Source organism: Gossypium hirsutum, chromosome A12 (genome assembly GCF_007990345.1).
Source record: "Gossypium hirsutum isolate 1008001.06 chromosome A12, Gossypium_hirsutum_v2.1, whole genome shotgun sequence".
Lineage (NCBI taxonomy): Eukaryota > Viridiplantae > Streptophyta > Magnoliopsida > Malvales > Malvaceae > Gossypium > Gossypium hirsutum.
In genome coordinates this window covers 44532606-44558201 of record NC_053435.1, presented here as the reverse complement: position 1 = coordinate 44558201, position 25596 = coordinate 44532606, and positions in this window count along the sequence as shown.

The window sequence follows — 25596 nt, the reverse complement described above, 5'->3', positions numbered from 1 at the left end:
TCTTGTGACCGTGTGGACAAGTTAGTATATATGCCTTGCTTTGCCACGGCCTAGACACACAGGCGTATCTAATGCGGTGTGAGGCACACGGCCAGTTCACACGAGCGTGTGACCTATATTACTTTGAAAAATTTTGTATGTGCTCGGTTTAGTCCCGAACCCTTTCTAAAGCATGTTTAAGGTCTCGTTGACCTATGTAAAGGACTCTGTATTGATGTATGACTATGATGCTATGATGTTGTGAAATGAATATTAAATATTTTGATATGTTCGGTATTGCCTCTTAACCCTGATCCGGTGACGGACACGGGTTAGGGGTGTTACAAAAGCTTTTTGCAACTTTTTCCAAAACCGTGAAGTGAACCTCAAATCTCTATTCGATATAATAGAAATAGGTACTCCATGAATCTTAACAATTTCAGTAATGTACAAATCAGCAAGCTTATCAAGTGTGTAATCGGTATGTACCATTAAAAAATGAGTCGATTTCGTCAATATGTCCACGACAAATCAAGGTAAACCTGTCACAAAATCCATGGTAATTCTGTCATTATTCCACTCAGGAACCATCACAGGTTGAAGTAAACACGAAGGCACTTGGTGTTCGGCCTTTACTTGTTGACAAATTAAGCATTTCAAAACAAATTCTGAGATATCTCGTTTCATACCTGACCACCAATACATTTTCTTCAAATCACAATACATTTTTGTACTGCCCAGACAAACAGACAGACAACCACTATGTTCCTCATTAAGAATCTTCTGAATCAGCGCTGTATCTTTAGGAACACATATCCTACCTCGGAATCTCAAACAATCATTGGCGTCAATTTCAAATTTTGAGTCATCGCCCGATTCACACTGAATTCTCTTGGGTTACAAATCACTGTCACACTTTTGAGCTTCGCAAATCAATTGAAGAAACATCGGTCTAACTCTCAACTCGTCTAGAATTGAACCAGTATCGGATCAAGTCAACTGTGTATTCATGGCCCTCAAAGCAAACAAAGATTTCCTACTCAAAGCATCGGCCATTACATTCACCTTTCCTGGATGATAATCGATCACAAGCTTATAGTCTTTTAATAACTCAAGCCATCTCCGTTGTCACAAATTCAGATATTTTTGAGTCATCAGATACTTTAAACTTTTATGATCGGTAAAGACATGACGTTTCTCACTGTACAAATGATGTCTCCAAATCTTCAAGGCAAACACCATGGTAACCAACTCTAAATCATGCCTCAGGTAGTTCTTTTCATGCGGTTTCAGCTATCTCGAGGCATAAGCTATCACTTTGCCCTCTTACATCAACACACATCCTAATCCATTCAGTGATGCATCACTATAAATTACAAATTCTTTCCCAGATTCAGGTTGTACTAAAACTACTACCTCAGTCAATAATGCCTTCACTTTCTCAAAACTTTGCTGACATTTTTTAGATCATTCGAACTTAACATCCTTTTACAACAATCTCGTCATAGAAATAGCGATCATAGAAAATCCTTTAACAAACCATCTATAATAACTAGCTAATCCCAAAAAGTTTCTAACCTCAGATACATTCTTTGGTGGTATCCACTCAATAATAGTAAAAATCTTGCTCGGATCAACTTGAATACCATCACCTGAAATAATGTGTTCCAAAAATCCGACTTCTCAAAGCCAAAATTCACTTTTACAAAACTTATATAACTATTTTTCTCTCAAAGTCTACAAAATAGTTCTCAAGTGCTCTGCATGCTCTGCTTCATCTCGAGAATAAATAGTAAGTTGTCAATGAAAACAACCACAAACTTATTTAAATATGGTCGGAACATTCAGTTCATTAAGTCCATAAAAACTGTAGGAGCATTTGTTAGTCCGAAAGGCATGACAAGAAATTCATAGTGCCCCTACCTTGTCCTAAAAGCAGTCTTTGGCACATCCGACTCTTTAACTCGCAACTGGTACTATCCAGACCTCAAATCTATCTATGAAAACATTGTTTCCCCTTTTAGTTGATCAAACAAGTCATCAATTCTCGGTAGGGGATACTTATTCTTTATAGTCACTTTATTAAGCTGGCGATAATCGATGCAAAGTCTCATAGATCCGTCTTTCTTCTTTACAAATAATACCGGAGCACCCTAGGGAGAATAACTCGGTCTCGCAAAACCTTTATCTGTCAGTTCTTGTAACTGAGTTTTCAACTCCTTCAATTCGGTCAAGGCTATCCTATATGGAGTTATCAATATCGGTATAGTCCCAGGGACCAAATCAATACTAAACTCAACTTTTGTAATTGGAGGCAAACTTGACAACTCTTCTGGAAGCACATCTGAATATTCACACACTACTGGCACTGATTCAATTTTTCAATTTAGATTCTTTTGTATTCAACACATAGGCAGGATAGGCTTCACAACATTTTCTTATACATTTCTAAGCAGACATCGAAGAAATCACAATTAGAAATCTATCTGACTCATCTGATTGAACTCGAATAATTTCACCATTTTCACATTTCAATTCAATGACTTTCCGTCTACAATTTACTATAGCAGCATGCATAGTCAACCAATCCATACCCAATATAACATCAAATTCATCAAACGGCAACAACATCAAGTTAGCCAGAAAATAGTGACCTTTAATCATCAAAAGACATTTCTTGCATACTTTATCAACTAATACATGATTGCCTAAAGGTTTGACACCTTAATCATAAATTTTGTAGACTCAACAGGCATATTCTTACTAATTACCAAATTCATGCATACATATGAATGGGTAGATCCTGGATCAATCAAAGCAATAACAGTGGAATCATAAATATAAAAAGTATCGGTTATAACATCGAGAGATGTCGCTTTTTCGCGAGCACAGATGGCATAGGCCCTAGTAGGTGCTCGAGCTTTAAATCTTTGCAGCTGAATCCTTCATCTCATTTTTGCTGCTAGCTCCATTTCCAGTATTTCTCGGCGGTCTCCCTCTAGAAGCAGTATTACTCGATCTTATACTCTGAAACTTTTCTTTTTCAGCCATCTTGGGGAAATCTTTAATGAAGTTATCTTGGGAACCACACTTGAAACAAGCTCGGTCATTCATTCGGAACTTGCCAGGGTGACATCTTCCACAATGTGGGCATCCAAATCTATTGGGTCGATTACCAACGCTCGCAATAGAAGTAGTCTGAGCTTTATAACCCGAATACTGATTCCCAAGGTTTCTATTTGAGAACCCAACTGAAGCATAAGAATGAGAATACATCTCTCTAGATTTCTTAGACTGAGATTGGAACGACTTACCCATCGACCTCTTTCTTGCATCTTTAGCCTCAGACTCGACTCTTTTCTTTTCTTTGGTCAGTTCCACTTCTTTACAAGCTCGATCTACGCGCACAACAAATTCTTTAAGCTCAATAATACCCACTAACAATCTAGTGTCTTCATTAAGCCCGTCTTCAAACCTTTTACACATAATAGCTTCGGAGTTCTAGCATACTTGTTGAGCCAAAAAAACTCTTTTTCATCTTCAGCGACTAACATGTGACCCTATTTCAGCTTAGGAAACTCTTTATGCTTCTAATCGATGAATGGCTCACTGATATACTTCTTTTGGAACTCCTCCTGAAAGAATTCTCATGTAACCCTCTCTTCTGAAACCATAGATACTAATGCTTTCCACCAATGATATGTCATGTCCCTCAGTAAAGATATAGCGCATTTCAAGCATTCATTAGTTGTACAAGATAATTCATTAAACATTTGAATAGAATTCTCGAGCCAAAATTATACTTTTTCGAGATCATCATCGCAATTTGCTCTAAATTCTTCATCGCCTTGCTTTCTGATCTTATCAATCGGGGCTCCATTCAATCTCATTAAGTCCATCCTTTAAGGCACTATAGGGATAGGCTAAGGATTACGAGGGGGTGGAGCATGTTGTTGTTGAGCGATTGGGTTTGTTCAAACAAACCCTAAGAACCACTCGTTCATCATCTGGACGAAGGCTTCCTGAGCCTCTCCTCCCTGACTCACATTTACGGGTCTACTCTTAACTGGCACCATCCCTAAGACGGGAGCCGGTGCATTACTTTCTACATCATCTTCCACAGCTCGTTTGGGATCCATTACTATATGAAAACACAGTTTAAAATTGTTAGGAGTCGTCACACTATCACAATTTATATATGGCATGTATAGCTAGACTCGTACACACGCTACGTTAGTCCAAGAACCAACTAAGCTTTAGCTCCAATACCATTAAATGTAACACCCCTTACCCGTATCCGATGCTGAAACAGGGTTCAAGGCATCACTAGACTTAAATAGAAACTAACATATAAAACTGAGGCATAAATTTCCATCCAATTTTAAAAAATTTAATTTACAAACATATCGTCCCTAAAACAAGCCTACGAGGCCCAAAACATGCATTAAAAGTGGTTTAAGATTAAATCGAGAACTTTAGAAATTTTTAAAACACTTAGAAAATTTTTCATCAAAACAGGGTCGCACGCTTGTGTGGGTAGGCCGTGTGGTCACACACATCCGTGTCCCTAACTTGTGTAACTCTTTGTTGATGAGGTCATGCACCAAAGAAAATCACACAGCGAAGTCACACGCTCGTGTTCTAGGCCGTGTAGCGAATTTAAGTTTTGAATTTTTTCATAAAATAAGTACAGACTCACACACCCTAGACACACGCCCATGTCCCTAGGCTGTGTCCGTCACATGGCTGAGACACACGGTCGTGTCTCTACCCATGTGGACAAAAATAAAGCTATTTACCAAGCCATTTTGCCACCTTTACTTGCACCAACCTACATAACAACAAGCAACACCAATCCAAGCATATACATACAACCAAATCAGCCACAGACAAGATATCAATACATCATTTGCAAATACTAACATCTATCATGCGTAAACATCACATACATTCTTTTCCATTCATGCCAATTTTCATCTTCATGATAAGCATCATCACATAAACATACCAATGACGAATAAGATTAATATTAGCCAACTTCCAATGGCAATATACAAAATGAATCATTAACCATTACAATGCCAACACATTTGGCTAAACCAATATGACACATAACAAAATGACCAAGTCCCTACACATGCCATACTCAAAATATTGAAACCAAGTGTACCCAAAACAATCGTTTGATAGTGTGAATCGAGCTTCGACGCTCTTCAATCCCCGAGCTAGCTTGGTGACACTATAAGGTATGGAAAGAAAAAGGGAGTAAGCTTTAAAGCTTTGTAAGTTTGCATGTAAATAATAAGCAATATTAATCATACATTAATCATATAATTATTCTACATAAGACAAAATTTCTTCATGTTAGCCACATACCTAGATCCATAGTTAGGTTCATATCATTCATTCAATTCTTATTCCTTTATTTTGTATCCTATTTCGTGATTTGCCAATCTGGTTTGCAACATAATTTTTCCCTACCAGAAGCTACACAACCATTTTCATGTATCGCAATATGCTAGTTCTATAACACCCCAAACTTGATTCCGTCTCCAAAATAGGGTTGTAGAGTGTTACTAGAGTTTTCAGGACATTTACAAATAATCATGTCTGTGTGCTCAATTCTGAGCATTCTGTTTCTCAAATTTAAGATGTAGGGAATACACGACCTAACTACACGCCTATGTTCTAAGCTGTGTGTCACACACAGTTTAGGCACATGTCTTTGTGTCTGCCTGTGTGGACAAAATAAAGTCATTTCTAGCTTCATTTCTCACCCACCATTATCCTGCACCAAAACTTACATCCAAATACCAACCAATCTAAGCATTGATTTTAAACAAATTTTAACATTTAATATGATATAACATAGCATCCATACATGTTTAAATTCTTACCTTAAATTCTTACCTTTGTTTAACCTATACATTGAAAATCATTTAGTCATTTATACTTAACACATAAGTGTTTATCATAACATTATGCTTTATAAATACCAAATCATACCATTATTAGCCATTCCAATGGCCAGATTACAAATAACATATTTAAGCCATCTATGGCCAAGTTAGCCTATACATGCCATTATACCAAAATAAGTGTACTATTTTGTAGCACACCTTAACCATGTCTAATGCTGGAATAGGGTACGAGGGATTACCGGACTTAAACATACAAATTCATGCACAAATTGGGCCATAAAATCTCTTTTAATTCAAAACCTTTCAAACACTTACATGTCATCCTTTATTTGGGTCTACGAAGCCCAAAACATTCATCGAAATTGATTCAGGACTAAATCAAGAACTCAAAAAAGTTTCAGGAAAACTTAGAAAATTTTTCCATGAAACAGGGTCATACGCCCGTGTAGACATAAGGACAAGCTCTGTACCTTTGGCACGCCCGTGTTCTCAGGCCGTGTAACTCTTTGTTTATGAGGTCATCATGCATATCGAATCACATGGTCGAGCCACAGGCCCGTGTCTTCAGGCTGTGTCCCTCGCACGATTGAGACACACGGCCATGTCTCAGCCCGTGTAGCCAACACTTAGGCTATTTTCCAAGCCTTCATGTTACCCATAATCTCTTACAGCCTTATGCACATCAAAATCGCAAATCATGGCATCATTTTAGTGATTAAACACTCTTTATTAAGACATATTCTTAACATTAACATGTCCTCTTACAAGTAATGATTCTACCCATGCAATACCAAGTCTAGTTTCCTTATTTCACATTCATAAGGCTTGTCATTTTGATGACCACTTTTACCATTATACTATGGTTACCAACTTATCCATCAAGCACTCATGTTCAATCATTATCACGCTGTGTTTATAACGTGCAATTACTACATGGCTGTGACCACCTCAATTGGTCATAGAGCATACATCCAACACACATGTCAGACTACTAACCATGCAAGGCAAACAAACATAATCACATTATAAACATTAGACATGACATGAATAACTAGGCTTACAGGCCATAATCAATATGAGCCACATCTCATGGCCATATACATATAACTCAATATAAGCCAACACATTTGGCCAAAGCAAAATAATACATGTCAATCAACTAGATCCCTATACATGCCACTCACTAGAAATTTCTAATATATATACTTCATTATTCCAGAGGTAGCGACTTCATAGTGTGATGTTGCCTCCGACGATCTCCAACCCCGAGCTAACCTAAAAACACTAAAGGAAAGGAGTAAGCTTTATAGCTTAGTAAGACCATATGAAAATAATAAGCAATTTTCCAACTTGCTTCTCATGGTAACACAACCCTATTTGCATTTTTACTCATGTTCCAGTCAAGCTATTTTCTCGAGTCATGGTTACTAAATTTTTTATATCTGGAGCTACGGAACTCAAAATTAAGTTCCACTAATTTTACCTGAAACTAAACACACATATATTCTTACCATAAAATTTTTAGAATTTTTGGTTTATCCAATTAGTACAGTTTGTTTCTTAAAGTTACCCCTTTTTTGCTATCTGACAGTTCTAACCCCTCTTCACTAAAAATTAATTATCTAATAATACAGGACTCAGATGATGTTCCCGTCTATTTCTTTTGAAAATAGACTCATTAATAACTATAATCATATAAATTATAACCCATAAATATTTTTTAAAAAATTTTCAATGATTTTATCAAATCAGATCAGGGGATTTCAAAGTCATTCTGACTCTATCTCACAAAAATTTAAATACTTCATAATATGAAACCTTTTTGCCTACACCGTTTCTTCTATGTGAAACTAGACTCATTAGGATTTAATTTCATATTTTATTCAGCCTCTAAATCAATTTCCACAATTTTTGGTGGATTTTCAAAGTTGGACTAGGGTTGCTGTCCAAAACTGTTTTAGTGTAAATTAACGATCCTAAGTTTATCACACCATATTAATTCATTTTCACCATATTGGTAAGGTTACATATTCATACATCATAAGTATAGACCTATAATCACAAGGTTATCACAAAATAATTCTCATAAGCATGAATTACCTATTTACATCTTCACTAAATGTGCAACATAAATTGAAATCATTTCTCATGAGCTTGGCATACATACCTGTGTTACTCAACATGCTCATTTTCATTCCTCACTAATCATATAACATGAATTGAATTCACATCTCATCAATTTCATGTAAGTACCTGTACCACTCACAATATGGTCATAACCTTTCTCATTTAGCTTAAACCATAACTCTCACCGTTGAACCATTCAAAAAGCTATCGGATATTCACTAAGCCCCAAACATAGGGTATAATGCCGATGCCATGTCCCTGACATGGTCTTACACTGGCTCATCCATCAAGCTGATGCCATGTCCCAGACATGGTCTTACACTAACTACCAAAATCGAAGCCGACACCATGTCCAAGACATGCTCTTGCACTAACTCTCACATATTCGTTCCGATGCCATGTCCCAAAGATGGTCTTACACTGACACATCTCGTAGCCGATGCATGTCCCAGACATGTCTTACAGTATCTCTCGTCTCAATGCCGATGCCATGTCCCAGACATGGTCTTACACTGGCTCTCATAATGTGGCCGATGCATGTCCCAGACATGTCTTACACTGGCACACAAATAACCTGAATGTCATGGCATGAATATCTGAATGGTTTTGTTGGTTCAAACGAGAATTCTACTATCTCAATAGTCATCAAACATAATCATTTCCACAACCAAGCAACTCATGCTATATCAATTTAAACACATATAATAACAATGTAGTCGTATTATTTACATACAACTTACTCGTTTCAATGGAATATCATATTCCATTAAATCTCCAAGCATTCAATCAACATATAAATGTTATTTACATTTGACATCACTTTCTCATATACAATATCATCCACCTAAACTTTAATACAATTGTGGAAATATAGATTTTCAAGTATAATAACAATGGCATAAATATCATGCTCATTTAATCACACGGACTTAGCTCAAATGCAATTTCGGGTAATTATTCTCTTTTTGTCTTTAACCACACACTTTCTCGATTTAAGCCCAAATCTCGATTTTCTTAATCTAACATGATGAAATTCACTCATTTAATCACTAAATAAATTTGGACAATCAAAATTCACATTTTTTGCAAAATAACCATTTTGCCCCTAGACTTTCACAAAATGACCATTTTACCCTTAGGCCCAGAAATCAATTTTTATCGAATTTCCTTATTAGCCAAGCCTAACTGACCAATTATTCCTCTTATGAAAACCCCAAATTTCCACTATTTCACACAATTACAACCCATTTTATAACTTTTACAAAATGGCCCTTTTAGGTGTTTTCCATGAAAATCCTTTCACAAAAGTTGTTTATTACACAACCAAGACTCATTTTCTTCCATAAAAATTCAGCAAACAACATAAATCCTTTCATGGAAAATCCCTAGACTATCAACTATTTCACAAAATAGTACCCCCATTAGCTAGTTCATGCTACAAGGGTTCTAAATAGTACCCCCATTATCTAAATCACTTACTTGTAAGGGATATAAGTTGCTAAAATTTTTGAGCTTTCAAAACCCCCTCTTTGCTGGTATTTTGGGTGGGGAAGAAGGAAGGTGAAAAGATGACAACAATTTTTTTTTCTTTTTGTTTTATTTTATTACCAAATAAGTCACCTAATACACACCAACTTTGACTTTTCAACCTTTTTTTTTGTCTCCTTGATCAGCCACTAACATATTTATGGTCTATTTACTCAATAAAGACCCTAATTTAATGTTCTATAGATATTTGACACCTTGGCTAGCAAAACAAAACTTTTGCCCTTCACGCGATTTAGTCCTTTTTCGCAATTAAGCATGAAATCGCTAAAACTATTTCACCAAAACTTTCATGCACTCATATAATCATGCTATAACATGTAAAATATCATTAAAAATAATTTTTCTGACCCCAGAATAGTGGTTTCAAAACCACTATTCTGACTAGGCCCAAAATCGAGCTATTACATATTTATACCAAAATAAATTTCTAGATAGTGTGATGATGCTCCAACTAATCTCCAACCTTCGCGAGCTTCTAAGAACTATAAAATAAGTAAAATAAAAATAAATAAGCATTACATGCTTAGTAAGTTCGTATAATAGGAATTAAAACTTACCAATTTAAATTTATTAACATTAAGCATTCACTAACATGCTTTTCATCATTTTGGCAATTTTACCGATACCCATACACTCAATCAAACAAGTTAGCTACATAAATATTCACATATGCATCAAGTAAGCATAGATGAGCTCATAATATTGTATTCTTTGAAGACATCATTCATTTCGACTCATAATTCTCATATCATGTCAAATATTTTATCCGTTGAATCATTGAAATTCTGATGGATATTCAAACAGTGCACTTAAGGTGTACAATTTAATAACCTGCCAATTCATAATCAGGAGCACTCATTAGGGCACTTAATCAGAAAGCACACTCTCGAGCATCATAACATATAACAGGATTACCAGTCTAGGCTAAATCCTTTTTGAAATATATGCTCAGAAGAGCTCAATTAGGATTACCAGTCCAGGCTAAATCCTAATTGTAACATATGCTCAGGAGACATTATATTAGGATTACCAGTCTAGGCTAAACTTCGTCAGCAACAATGCAAGACCTCATTCAGTAAGGAAATTTCGTTTATCCATCAAAATCCAATATTCAAACTGGATTTAATCATTTTCAAACAATCTCAAACATGTAATCATTTGTTATGTTATAACATTCAAATTAACTCATATAAATACAAAACATATTCTATACAGCACAACATTTAATTTATCATATTTACAAGCTCAATTAAGTTACACGAACTTACCTCGACACTTGTTCACGTATATCAATATACTAATCCAAAACTTTCTCTTTTCCTCGATCTAGCTTCGAATTTGTGTTATTCGGATCTATAAAAATGAATTTATTTATCAATTTATCACATTTCACATTCAAGTGGACTCAATTTACATCCTAGGAAAAATTACCATTTTGCCCCCAACTTTTTCATAAATTCCAATTTCATCCCTAGGCTCGGAAAATGAAGTTTATGCAATTTACTCCCTATTCCAAGTCTAACCAAAATTTCACTATAAAATTTACAGCACATACATTCTATAAAATTCAAAATTTTTCTTCAATTTTCACAACTTTACATTTTAGTCCTTAAATCATGTTTTCATCAAAAATCACGTAGTAAAAGTTATTTATCTATCAACAACCTTTCATTTTATATCGTAAATTTTAAATTTTCAGCATATTCATCCATGACATAATTTCCATACTTTGATAACTTTTCAAATTTATCCCTCAAATACATAGATTAAGCTATCCTGGTTTCAAAAATATCAAAATTACTAAAAACGGGACAAAAAAAACTTACCCAATTAAGCCAAGAAGGTTTCTTCTCTCTGTCCTAGGGTTTTCATGTATTTTGAGGATGAAGAATGACATAAAATAAGATGATATTTCTTTTATCATCTTTTAATTAATTTAATTAATTTAATTTCCAATTTAGTCCCTGCCTTTTTTCTAAATTTCCATGGATGAGTCACCAAAAAAATATCTACATACTTTTCTTTAATGGTCTAATTACCATATAAGGACCCAAAGTTTTGAATTCCATAGTCATTTAATCCTTCTAGCTACTAGAATTTAAATTTTGCATTTTATGCAATTTGGTCCTTCCCGTAATTAAACACATAGTCGGTAAAATTTTCTTATCAAAATTTCCACATGAAATTTATAACATAATACGGACCATGTAATAAAATTAAAATAAATTTTATTTTCGGCTCGGATTTGTGGTCCCGAAACCACTGTTTTGATTTCACTGAAATTGGGTTGTTACAACTCTCCCCTTTAAGGATTTTCATCCTCGAAAATCTTGCCAGTAAAATGATTCGAGTATTGTTTCCTCATAGTATCCTCTAGTTCTCAGGTAGCCTCTTTTATACCGTATCGTTGCTAAAGAACTTTTACTAATGCTACCTTTATATTCCTTAACTCTTTTGTTTCACGTGCCAGAATTTTGATCGGTTCTTCACTGTAAGTCATATTAGGCTGAATCTCAACTTCTGTTGGAGAAATAACATGTGAAGGATCTGATTGATACCGTCGTAACATAGACACATGAAAAACATTATGAATACGATATGCAACAGGTCCAATTCTTTCAGTAATCTCATATGGCCCAATGAACCGTGGACTTAGTTTTCCTTTACGACCAAACCGGAGAACTTTCTTCTAAGGTGATACTTTCAAGAATACTTTGTCACTGACTTGAAATTCTATTTCTTTTCATTTAAGATCAGCATGGGACTTTTTTCGATCAAAGGCTGCTTTCAAACTGTCCTAGATTACTTTCACTTTTTCTTCGGTTTCATGAACTAAATAAGCTCTATATAACTTTTTCCCACTGAGTTCTCCCAATACAATGGAGTTTTACATTTGTGACCATACAGAGCTTCAATCGGTGCCATTTTCATACTGGACTGATAATTGTTATTGTAAGCAAATTCAACCAAAGGCATATACTTTTCTCAGTTACCTTCAAATTCAAGTACACAACATCGAAGCATATCTTCCAAGATCTGTATTACACGTTCAGATTGACCATCTGTCTGGGGATGAAATGCAGTGCTAAAATGTAACTAAGTACCTAGAGCTTCTTGCAATTTGCTCCAGAATTGAGATGTAAACCGAGGGTCTCTATCTGAAATAATGGAGACAAGTACTCCATGCAATCTCACAATCTCAGAGACATATAATTCAGCCAATCTGTCCAAAGAATAATCCATACGTACCGGAATAAAGTGTGTAGACATTATCAACCGATCAACAATCACCCAAATGGCATCTTTCTTCTTTGGAGACAAGGGTAATCCCGATACAAAGTCCATGGTAATTATTTCCCATTTCCATTCTGGTATCATAACTGGCTGTAACAATCCCGAAGGCAACTGATGATCAGCTTTTACTTGCTGACATATCAAACATTTAGATACAAACTCAAAAATATCTTGTTTTAGTCTCGGCCACCAGTACATCTTTTCAGATCATTATACATTTTATTACTACCAGGATAAATAGGCATATTACCATTATGAACTTTATTCAAAATCTTCTGTACTAGTTTTGAACTTTTCAGTACACATACTCTATCTCTGAATAACAAACAACCATCAATCCTGATCTAAAATTCTGAGTCAAGAGTCGATTCACTTTGTATCTATTTTGCTTGCAACTTACTATCATATTCTGAGCTTCAGATATCTGCTGCAAAAATGTAAATCTAGCTTTTAACTCAGCTATAATTGAACCATTATCAGATAATGACAATCGAGTATTCATAGCTTGTAAGGAAAATAGGGATTTTCTACTCAGAGCATCAACAACCACATTGGCTTTTCCCGGATGATAATTAATAACCAGAGCATAATCTTTCAATAACTCAAGCTACCTGCGCTATTTCAAATTCAAATCTTTCTATGACATCAAGTACTTCAAACTTTTATGATCAGTGAATATGTGACATTTTTCACCAAACAAGTAATGCCACCATATTTTCAATGCAAAAACTATGGCTGCCAATTCAAGATCATGTATCGAGTAATTATTTTCATGTGGTTTTAGCTATCTTGAAGCATAGGCTATTACTTTACCTTCTTGCATCAAAATGCAACCTAAACCATTTAACAATGCATCACTATAATTTATAAATTCCTTACCTAATTCAGGCTAAACTAACACTAGTGCTTCTACTAATAAGGTTTTCGATCTATCAAAACTCTGCTGACATTTATCAGACCACTCAAATTTCACATTTTTTTTGTAATAGACGGGTCATCAGAGAAGCTATCATTGAGAACCCTTTTACAAACCTTCGATAATACGAAGCCAATCCTAGAAAACTTCAGAATTTTGACACATTCTTTGGTGGCTTCCAGTTAACAATAGCTAAAATTTTATTCGGACCCACCTTGACACCTTCAGTAGATACTATATGCCCAAGAAAACCAACTTTCCCTAGCCCAAATTCACATTTACTGAATTTGGCATACAATTGTCTCTCTCGAAGAGTTTGCAACACTATTCTCAAATACTCAGCATGTTCATTTTCATCTCGGGAGTAAACAAAAAAATCATCTATAAATACCACAATGAACCTATCTAAATATGGTCTGAAAATTCTATTCATCAGATCCATAAACACTGCAGGTGCATTTTTCAAACCGAATGGCATCACAAGAAACTCATAGTACCCGTAACTAGTTTTGAAAGCTTTCTTGGGTACATCTGAATCTTTTACCTGTAACTGATAATAACCAGAACGGAGATCAATCTTTGAAAATATAGTGGCATATTTCAAGTGGTCAAGCTGGTCATCAATACGATGCAATGGATACTTATTCTTTATTGTAACTTTGTTGAGCTATCTATAATCAAATGCACAGCCTCAACGATCCATCTTTCTTCTTTACAAATCGAACCGACACTGTAACATCCTACAATAGGGCCTAGTTGGAATAGTGGTTGCAGGACCACAAATCTGACGTTCAAATATTCTTTTTTATGATTATTATGAGTTCTAGTACATGAAAATAAGCATGTGTTAAAGTTTCTTGAAGAAATTCTAAGTATAAGGTGTCCAATTGGAAATTAGGGACCAAATTGAATAAATTGAAAAACTTGGGTTCTAGAAGCAATTTGCATGAAATTGCTTTGAATTATAAATTAGAAGGTCTTAAATAGAAATTTTCCCAATTTCTAAGCTTTTGGACAAAAATGAGCATGCATAGAAAATTTTGGAAGTTTTGTAAGGAGGGGCATTTTGGTCATTTGGTAATAAAATAATAAAAAGGAAAAAGAAAGCCAAAATCACCCATCTTCTTCCCCATAGCTGCCGAAATTCCTAGAGCTCCATAAGCTAGGGTTTTCAACATTTTAAGTTCTATAGTAAGTGCTCCCTAGCCCCATTTTTAATGTTCTTTGTAATTTTGAGATCCTCGTAACATGCTCTATCCATTTTTACCCATATCAGAAGCTAGAATTTAGGTTTGGAAATTTACCCATCCATGAGATGCTTGTGTTTTGATGATTTATGGAGGAATATGAGAGTTTAAAGAATGGTAAACAACTTTTACTAGGTAGGTTTTCATGGAAATGGCCTAAAGGACCATTTTGTAAAAAGTATAAAATATGTGGTAGAAATGTGAAATATAGGAAAATATGGGTTGGTATGAGCTTAGGATACATTCGGCTAGGTATGGGTAACCAAAGAATTTCATGCATAATATGAGGTATTAATAATTTATTTTTACTGATATAGACCCTGAGGAACCAATTTCGAAGGTCAACCGTGGAAAACGAAAGGTTTCTAAATAACAGAAATACAAAATCGAAACAATTACCAGGTAAGTTCATGTAACTCAAAGTAAACTTTAAATATACTTGAAAATGCATATTCTTAAATGTATATTAATTTAGATATTGATTGCATGACAATCCATGAAATGTGGTAGTGTAAAATGAAAAAGATGACAATTGACCCAGTTGAATGAAAAAGCGAGATTCGATGGGTAAATTCTTATTTACATGACATTAGATCCTGCATGTGTTGCGTAAAGGGATTTAGCCCAGATGGGTAATCCGATGATTTCAGTACAGTAAGGATCCAGCCCGAACGGGTTCTCCTTAAGTGATCAAACCTCCCGATGAATATATGTTCATTGTGGATTTAGCCCAGATGGGTAATACGATTAAGGAATGAAATTAGCCTAGACATGCATTTTAGATCTGAACTTTTTGGAGTAATTGTCGTTGTAAGGGATTTAGCCTAGAATGATAATCCCGATAATACTCCTTAAATTTATGTTATGAGGGATTTAACCTAGATTGGTAATCCCGCCGTAAGAGTGAGATTCACAGAAGTGTATATTTAAAATGGTCATTAGCATGACTTAATGATAAATGGGATACCCATCAAGATTTTTGAGAAATTCAACGGGACTGTAATAAGACACGAGAATGGAAATGTTTGAATTGATGTTATATTGCTTGAGAGGAAACTAACTTGATGATTGAGTGTATGTGATAGGGAATTTATACTATGCATGTTTGGCATGAATATCTTTTATGGTTGTATGCAAAATAACCAGTAAGTTTACTTTCCTGTTATCCGAACATACTAAGCATGTTAATGGTTACCCCCTTTTCTTTCCCTGTTTTACAGAGCTCGTGGACTCGTGAAGATTGAAAGACGATTAGAGTATTGTCAACACTATCAGCTTATCTTGCTTTGGTATGTAGATACTTTTACTTTGTTACAATGGCATCTATAGGTTTTTGGTTATTTTGTTATCTGTGTCATTGGTTAGCCAATGTCAGGGCTTGAATGATATACCTATTCATTTTGTATATGGCCATAAGACATGGCTCATTTTAGTGTAGGTTGTAACCTACTAATTGTGCATGTTGGTGTTTAAATGTTCATGAGATGGTTAAATGTGGTATATCATGAATTGATATATGGAATGTGGCCAAATCACTTGGAGATGCCTAGGTCATAATTGGAAATGAGTTATAAAATTAGCCTAGTCTAAATGTGTTTGATGATATGGTAATCCTTAATACAAAAAGGATAAATGTACTAAACCAATGAGATGAGGTTGACGTGCAATGAGTTATGCCAAGGTTACTTAAGAGTATAATTAGGCCATGTTAAATACCATTAAAATCTTTAAGTGTGTATGGATGTTAGAGGGTGACCAAAGGCTTGGAAAATAGCCCTAAAAAAGTCCACATGGGTAGACACACGAGCATGTGTCTAGGCCGTGTGTGACACTGTAACAGCCCGATTTAGGGCCTAGTCAGAATAGTGGTTTCAGTACCGCAAATCCGAAGTTGAATAAATTAATTTATAATTATTTAGATGTTATAGCATGTTTTTAAGAGTGCATGAAAAATTTGGTGACTTAATTGTGACGTTTGTGAGCCCAATTGCGAAAAATGACTAAATCGCATAAAATGCAAAAGTCCTATTTTGATAGATGAAAGTGCAAAATAGCTAGAGAACCTAAATTGGGGGTCTTTAAAGGGCAATTAGACACTTTAGGCAGGCATGGTCGGCCATAGGAGACAAAGGTGGTCAAATTTTCAAAATTTGGTAAGTTAGGTGGCTTATTTTTACTAAAATAGGAGTAAATAAAGGAAAGATGATATCATCCCTTTTTCATCTTCTTTCTCCACTGAAAATCAGCCATTGAAGGGGGTTTGAAAGCTTAAAATTTTTAGCAACTTGTAATCCTCACAAGTAAGTGATTTTGATAGTTTTTATTGATGATTTTTTACATTTTTGAGACCCTTAAACCATGAGCTTTCAAATGAGGGTACTATTTTGGAAAATGATTAAGAGTTTAGGGTTTTTCCATGAAAATATTTATAATGTTTGCGAGTTTTTAAGGAAGAAAATGAGTCTTGGGTGTTTACTAAACAACTTTTGTGAAAGGTGTTAGCATGAAAACACCTAAAAGGACTATTTTGCATAAGTTGTAAAATAGATAATAAATATGTGATATAGTGGGAATTTAGAGTTTCTATAAGAGCAAAAAGGGTTTGACTAGAATTAAGATAAGAAGAAATTTGATAAAAATCAATTTTCGAGCCTAGGGGCAAAACGGTCATTTTGTCAAAGTCTAGGGGCAAAATGGTTGTTTTACCAAAGATATGTATTTTCGATTGTGTAATTTTAATTAGTGACTAAATAAGTACATTTTACTATTATAGATCAAGAAATACCGAATCTGAACCTAGACTGGGGGAAAACCAAGCAAATAGACTAAATCGACTAGTTGCCACATTTTGTAATCCGAGGTAAGTTGTTTGTGAATAGCACAACTACATTAATACTATATGTATTTGAATTGTATTGAAATTATTATAGCATAAATTTCTTGATTGTGGAAATGAGAAAATGTGATGAGAATAGAGATAGTAGAATTCCGGATTGAACCTTAGGAAATAAATCGGATATTCATGCCATGACGTTTGGGTCACTTGCATGAGCTAGTGTAAGACATGTCCGGGACATGCATTGGCCACATTATGAGAGCCAGTGTAAAACCATGTCTAGGACATGGCATTAGCATTAAGGCGAATGTTAGTGTAAGACATGTCTAGGACATGCTTCGGCCTCGAGACGTAAGCTAGTCTAAGACAAGTCTGGGACATCCATCGACTACGAGATGTGTCAGCGTAAGACCATGTCAAGGACATGGCATCGACACAGATATGCTAGAACTTGTGTAAGACCATGTCTAGGACATGACATCAGCACCTGACCCTATGTTTGAGGCTAAATGAGTATCCAATAATGCTCCAAATGGTTTAACAGTGAAAGTATGATTTCAAGTTAACAAGGAAAGTATAACCGAGTTGTGAGTGGTACAAGTACCTATATGGTACGTATGAAATGTGAGATCAATATATGCTATATGGGGTGTATTGAATATTGATGAGTAAGTTTTGCTTATGCCACTTGTGTATTATGATACTTGTTGATGAATGGTAAAGTCATGTTGTATATTTATTTATGTGCAACTTACTAAGCTTTATCCTTACTCCCTCTCCTTTCTCATTTTCTTATAGTGCTGCATATCTAGCTCAAGGACCAAAGGAAGTCAGAGATATCGATCACACTATCAATCGAATCATTCGGTATAGTTTGATTTATATTTTTGAATATAGCATGTATAGGGCTTAGACTTTACTATTTTTGTGTCATTGAGAACTAGCCAAATGTGTTGGCTTGGGTTGGAAACCGTTTATTTTGTATTAAGCCTTGAATGATGGAAAATATTCATTCTGATATATGCAAATGAAGTTACTCTCATGAATGAGTATTCGCTTAATTGATATGTAGTCTTTTGTGGTTGATTGGTTTAAATAAGTTATTCGTGTATTGGTTTTGTTGCTTTTGTGTAGGTTGTGTAAGTAAGGTTGGCAAAGAGGCTTTGTAAATAGCCTTATATCATCCACACGGGTAGACACACAGGCATGTGTCTAGGCCATGTGTCATACACGACCTACCCCCTAGGCGTGTGGTCCGGTCGTGTGTCCCCTGCACATAAAAATTTCAAGTCAGTATACATGGTAGTAAACACACGGGCAGAGACACGGCCGTGTGTCTCAGTCGTGTGATGGACTCAGCCTAGCACATGGGCGTATGTTTTGGCCGTGTGACATTTTGGAGATGCTGACTTCAGAAACAAAATGTCCATGTTTTTGCACATGGGATAGGACACGGGCGTGTCATGACCGTGTGAAGGACATGGGCCAGGGATACGGGCGTGTGCCAGGCCGTGTAAAAAACCCCTGTATGTGTGCATTTAGAATTAATTCCACACGGGTGGAGGACACAGGCATGTCCCTGTATTGCTTAGGCCATGTGAGCCACACAGGCCATCAACATGACTATGTTGAAATGGCCACACGGGCATGTTGCCCTTTTACACGGGCGTGTGCCCTGTTTCAAAGTCAAATTTTCTATAGATGGTTTAAGGGCCCGGGTTGATCCCGAATAGTTTTCAATGGTTGATTTTGTAACAGCCCGATTTAAGGCCAAAACAGAATAGTGGTTTTGAAACCACGAATTCGAGAATTTATTATTTTGATTAAGTTTTAGTATTTATATTATGATTGCATAATCGTGTGAGAATTTCGTTGCGAAATTTTATCGATTGGGTGTTTAATTTGACGTTTAGGACTAAATTGAAATAAGTGAAAATGTGTGTGTTCTAGTTCATAAAGTACTTGATTGAAATGAGGGTTTTAATTAGAGGTCCTTAAATGGCAATTAGACCATTATACTTTATATGGACAAAAATTTGGACATGGATGGAATTTTTAGAAAGTTTAGTAGTAAGGGCATTTTGGTCATTTGCATAATAAATGAAATAAAATGGGAAAATAACACAAAAATGTGTTCATCCTCATTTAACTTGGCCAAACTTGCATGTTCTCCATAGCTAGGGTTTGTTTCAAGCTTTCAAGCTCAATAGTAACTGCATTCAAGCCCCGTTTTTAATGTTCTTTACATTTTTGAAATCCTCGTAGCTCAGTTTACCTATTTCTACCATTATTTTGAGTTAGGGTTTATGTTTAAAAATTTACCCATGAATGATATGCATGTATTTTGATGTTTTATGGTAGAATATGAATGTTTGAGGTTAGAAGAATGATCTTTTCTAAGCGATTTTTAGCGAAAACGAGCAATACGGTATAATTGATAAAAATACCTAATTCTCATAAGTACATGTTAGAGTGAGAATTTGATGTTGTTATAGAAGAGAAAAATGTTCAGCATGTCATAAAACATAAGAATACGGGCTGAAATTAAATTTCCGAGCCTAGGGGAAAAATGGTAATTTTGTAAAAGTTAGGGGGCAAAAATGTAATTTATACATAATGTGATTTTTGGATTGAAATAAATACTATGAGTGTTAAATGAGCTAAATGTGTTGTTATAGATCAAGAAAGGCGTGGAATCGACCTCGAACGAGGGAAGGAAAAGGTTTTGGACTAAATTGCAAAATTTCTATATTTTGCACCGAGGTAAGTTTGTATGTAAATAATACATTAACTTCATTTATATTTTTGTATTTCAGCCTATTTTATATATTTTAGTTGATTTTGAATCATAAACCGACTATTGGAAGAATGGAAATAAGTAATAGTGAGAGAAATCTCGGTTGAACTTTCGGAAAGATTTAATAATATAGATGAAATGTAGCTAGGTCACATGTATGGTGCTAAGTGCACATCACGTGTACAAGAGAGCTACAAGACACTATGAGTAGCTAGGTCACATGTGTGATACGGGATGTATCCCATGTAGAAAGAGAGCTACCGGAGAGGATAAATGTAGCTAGGTCACATGTGTGATTCCAAGTGAAGGACACCATGTAGACAAGAGAGCTACGAGATAAATTGGCTAGGTCACATGGGTGATACTAAGTGTTCACCATGTGTACAAGAGAGCCGAATTATATGAAATATGATGGTGCATCTGTGTGCTGAAACCACTAAGTATCGAGGATTAATCCGAATTGTTCAACGAGATGATTTTATAGTGACATTGTAATCATGAACCTACACTTCTGATGTATGAAATATGGTGAAAGTGAATTGTGATATGTAGGCTAAATGAGGTAAATACAAACAAAGTGTGAAAGAGTGAATTAGCAATAATACTGTTTTGGACGCTTGCAGTGACGTGAATTTGAAAAATCACCAAAAATAGTAGGAATTTAATTAGAGGCTGAATGAGATATTCATTTAAATCTTAATGAGTCTATTTTCATGTAGAAGAAACAACGCAGGTAAAGGAACTCTATAATTTGAGATATTTATAATTGTGTGTGACTTGCTCAGAATGACTATGTGATCCCCTGTCCTTACTTTGAAAAATCATTAAAAATTGTAAAAAACTAATTAAGAAATATAGTTTATATGTCTAGATACCTTATTGAGTCTATGTTTAAATGAAACAGATTTCATGGCTATTTGAATTGTGTACTGGGAGAAATTCAATTAGTAGTGAACAAAGGGCAGATCAGTCGAGCTGTATAACAGGGGAAAATTTAACTAATAAACTGTACTAATTGGCTAGACCAAAAATTCTAGAAAACAATTAGTAAAAATTAATATGAGTCTAGTTTCAGGAAAATTTTACGGAATTGAATTTCGAGTTTTGTAACTCGAGTTATGATTTATTTAGTGAGTATGACGCAGTAGAGGCAGCTTCACCAAAGAGGAGTAAATGGTGAAATTAAAAGTAGATGCACTTGAGTTATTGTGTAAACATATTAGATTCTTATTCATTATTTACATACTTGCTTACTAAGCTATAAGCTTACCCTCTTTTCTCTCTTTTGTCTTATAGTGTCGCCCAGCTTGCACAGGAGTCAAGGATCGTTGAAGATCTGCCTGCACTATCAATATTTTTGGGTATTTGAACTAAACATTTTGAATTATGGCATGTATATGTATAGTAGACTTAGTTATTTTGTTACGTGTCATAATTGTCTAGGTCTTAAAATATTAGGTATAGTATTTGACCGATTATTTTGTACGAAGCCTTTGAAATTGGCTAATATTATTAAAGGCATATGTTATAATGATTCATGATCTAATTGTATGCCATATTTTTTTTGTTTTGGTTTTATTTAATGGTATGTATTATGATTCAGTAATACCTCGTACCCTGTTCCGGCGACGGATACGGGTAAAGGGTGTTACAGATTTGGGGCTCGTAGGCCCATAATAAGAAGTTTAAAGTAGAAATTAAAAAAGTTCTAAATTGTACCAAGTCTTGGTGACTTTGGGAACGTTTGTGTGCATGAGATCGAGTTAGGTAATGCCTCGTATTCTGCTCCGGCATGGGTTACGAGTATGAGGTGTTATAGACACACGGTCAACCCCCATGGGCGTTTAGACACGGACGACGACACAGGTGTGTGCTCGGCCGTGTGAAAACCCCTGTAGGTTCGAAATGAAAATAATTTCAATTAATTCCACATGGGTAAAGGACACGGGTGTGTCCCAAGTACACGGGCGTGTGCATTGCCTCCACACGGGCATGTGGGGCTTAAACCTAGGAATTTTCTTAAGATTTTCTTAAGCTCTCAGTTTAGTCCCGGACTATTCTTAATGAATGTTTTGGGTCTCGTAGGCCCATAATAGGGACACTATGAATGTGTTTGATTGGTTTTAATTTGGAGCAAAATTTTATAGCCCGTTGATTTTTCGAAAATGTCATGTTTGTGTACGGTAATGCCCCGTACCCTGTCCCGGTCTCGAGTACAGGTAAGGGGCGTTACAATCATCATTAGTAGTAGCACAGAACTCTTTTGCCCCATATTTTCTAATTTTGCAACCGAAGACTTATTTAACTGATTCGGATTAACTTGTGTCATAACAGGGACTTGCGGAGGATTGACCAGGGGTGAAGGTTGTGGTACAGCCAGATTAGTGTAGATATATTGGGTGAACCAATCCTTCATCATTTGATAGAAGGCTTGTTTAGCCTCTCCGTCATGACTACTAGTAGGTGGTCTAGAATCAGATGGCGCCGTCCCTTGAGCGAGAGCAGGTGCGTTGCTCTCAACATCGTCAGCTACGGCTTGTTCGGGATCCATTTGCTATATAAAAACACATTTTTATTGTCAGGATTCATCACACTATCACAGTTTACAAATATGACATGTATAGCTAGAATCACATATGCAATGTTAGTTTTAGAATCGACTAAACCGTAGCTCTGATACCAACCAAATTAACACCCCTAACCCATATCCATCGCAAGACTAGGGTTAAAGGTGTTACCGAAACTATCAGAACAGTTCGCATTCAATTCAAAATCAACATACCATCAAAATCACACATGATTATAGAGTCCCTTACATAGGCCAACAAGACCTTAAACATGCTTTAGAAAGGGGTCGGGACTAAACTGAACACATACAAAATTTTTCGAAACTTAAACATTTTTTTTCAAAGTAATAAAGGTCACACGCCCGTGTGACCAGGCCGTGTGCCTCACACGGCATTCGAGATGCCCATGTGTTTAGGCCATGGCAAAACAGGGCATACATACTAACTTATTCACACGACCACAAGACACGCCCGTGTGCCAGGCCGTGTGAAAATTAGAGATGCTACTGACTTGGGTCACACGGCGAATCACACGCCCACGTGTCTAGCCCGTGCTCGAAACTGACTTGGCCACACGGCCTAGCACATGCCCTGTGTGTGCGACCGTGTGGTCTACCCAGGCTTATTTCAAAATAGCCATTGACCAACACGACTCAGACACATGCCTGTGTCCCTACCCATGTGGGCAAAATAGGTCATTTGCAAGGCAATTTGCCGCCCATTTAGGGTCATCCCTACAAGCATCAAAACCAAACAATTTTCATTCAATTTTTCAGCAATTCACAACCAGAACATACATCATGTGTACCATATCATTGTCAACCAAAATCATGCTCATTATTCAAACTAAAACGTAACATATTTACCTACAAAACACATTCAATTATACATGTCCCTATCACTAAGTTTCACATTCATTTTCATACCAAAAACATACCATTTCCATAACTAAAACATTACTAACTTACCAAATTGACCATTTCTCACTAGGTGATAAACTATAATTTATACATATTTTTGAACCATGCTTAGCACTTTTATGGATGATTTCTCCTTAGATTTGGTGAATTCTATACTCCTAATTCTTTAATTTCATGTTTTATACTTAGGTGAGCACAGGAGAGTAAAAAGAGCAAGAAACGGGTCGAAAACGGAGAAAATAGACCCACATGGGAAATCAACACGGCCTGGACTTCCTCACACAGATAAGCCACACGGTCGTGTCCATTTGGAAAGATCGAAGCACGACATACACAGGTAGACTACACGCCCGTGCCTATTTAATAGCCTTGACCACGGGCTGGAGCAATGTCACACGGGCGTGTCCCTGTCGAGCCCAAGTATAGTCCTATTTGAAAAAGGCCACTATTGAGGGATCTTAGGCATTCTAATGCCTATTTAAACACCTGAGGAGGCACTTAGAAGAGACACACAGAGTAGGAGGCAAGGAATTACTCAAGGGAAGCCGATTGATCCATCTCAGAAGCGGGATTCATCGTCAAGACTGAAGACCTCACTTCAATTTCCATTCAGGGGTTTTGGGTTTTCTTTATGTTTTGTATTCATTATTCTTCTGAGATGTTTTCTTTCATAATTATGAACTAAACCCCCTAAATACCTAAGGGAATGAAACCTTAGACGGATCTTGTTATTATTATATGAATTGTATGATAAATATTTGACTTGTTCTTAATTATGTGTTCTTAATTCTTGTCTTAATATTCTAGGATATTGATTCAAGTTAATGCACTTATTCAGAGGAGCAAAAGTCACTATCTAAGAGTAAATTTTTCATAATTAAATGAAGTTGATTGCACGCCTAGAGATAGGGTGACAAGATTTTGTCGGATTAGGGTGAAACCTAATAAGGGGATCCATAGATCAAGTTAACGCAACACTAGGGTGTTAATTAGAAAGAGATTTCAATTAATCAACCTAGGGTTAGACGTTATTAGTCTCGAAGGAGTTAATAATATAACCTAGGGATTTCTAAGGATCAAGTCAAATGAATAAATCGTCTGATTCAGAGTTAAATAACAAGTGAATTCTAAGTGGATTTTTCCTTGGGTATTGTCTTAATCAATCGAGTTTTCCCAAAAGCGTTTCCCCAATTTTCTCTCTGTGCACTCTTATTTTAGTAACTTAGTTCAGATAAAAAAATCCCTTAATTTTTAGGCTAGATAATAAAAAGAAAGTAACTACTAGTACTCTTGGTTCCTTTAGGTTCAACAATCCAGTCTTGCTAAAACTATACTACTATTCGATAGGTAAACTTGCCTTTATCGTGATAATAGTTAGTTTCAAGAACGATTAATTATAAATTTTTAAAACTTGTCGTAAATATACGTATCAAGTTTTTGGCGT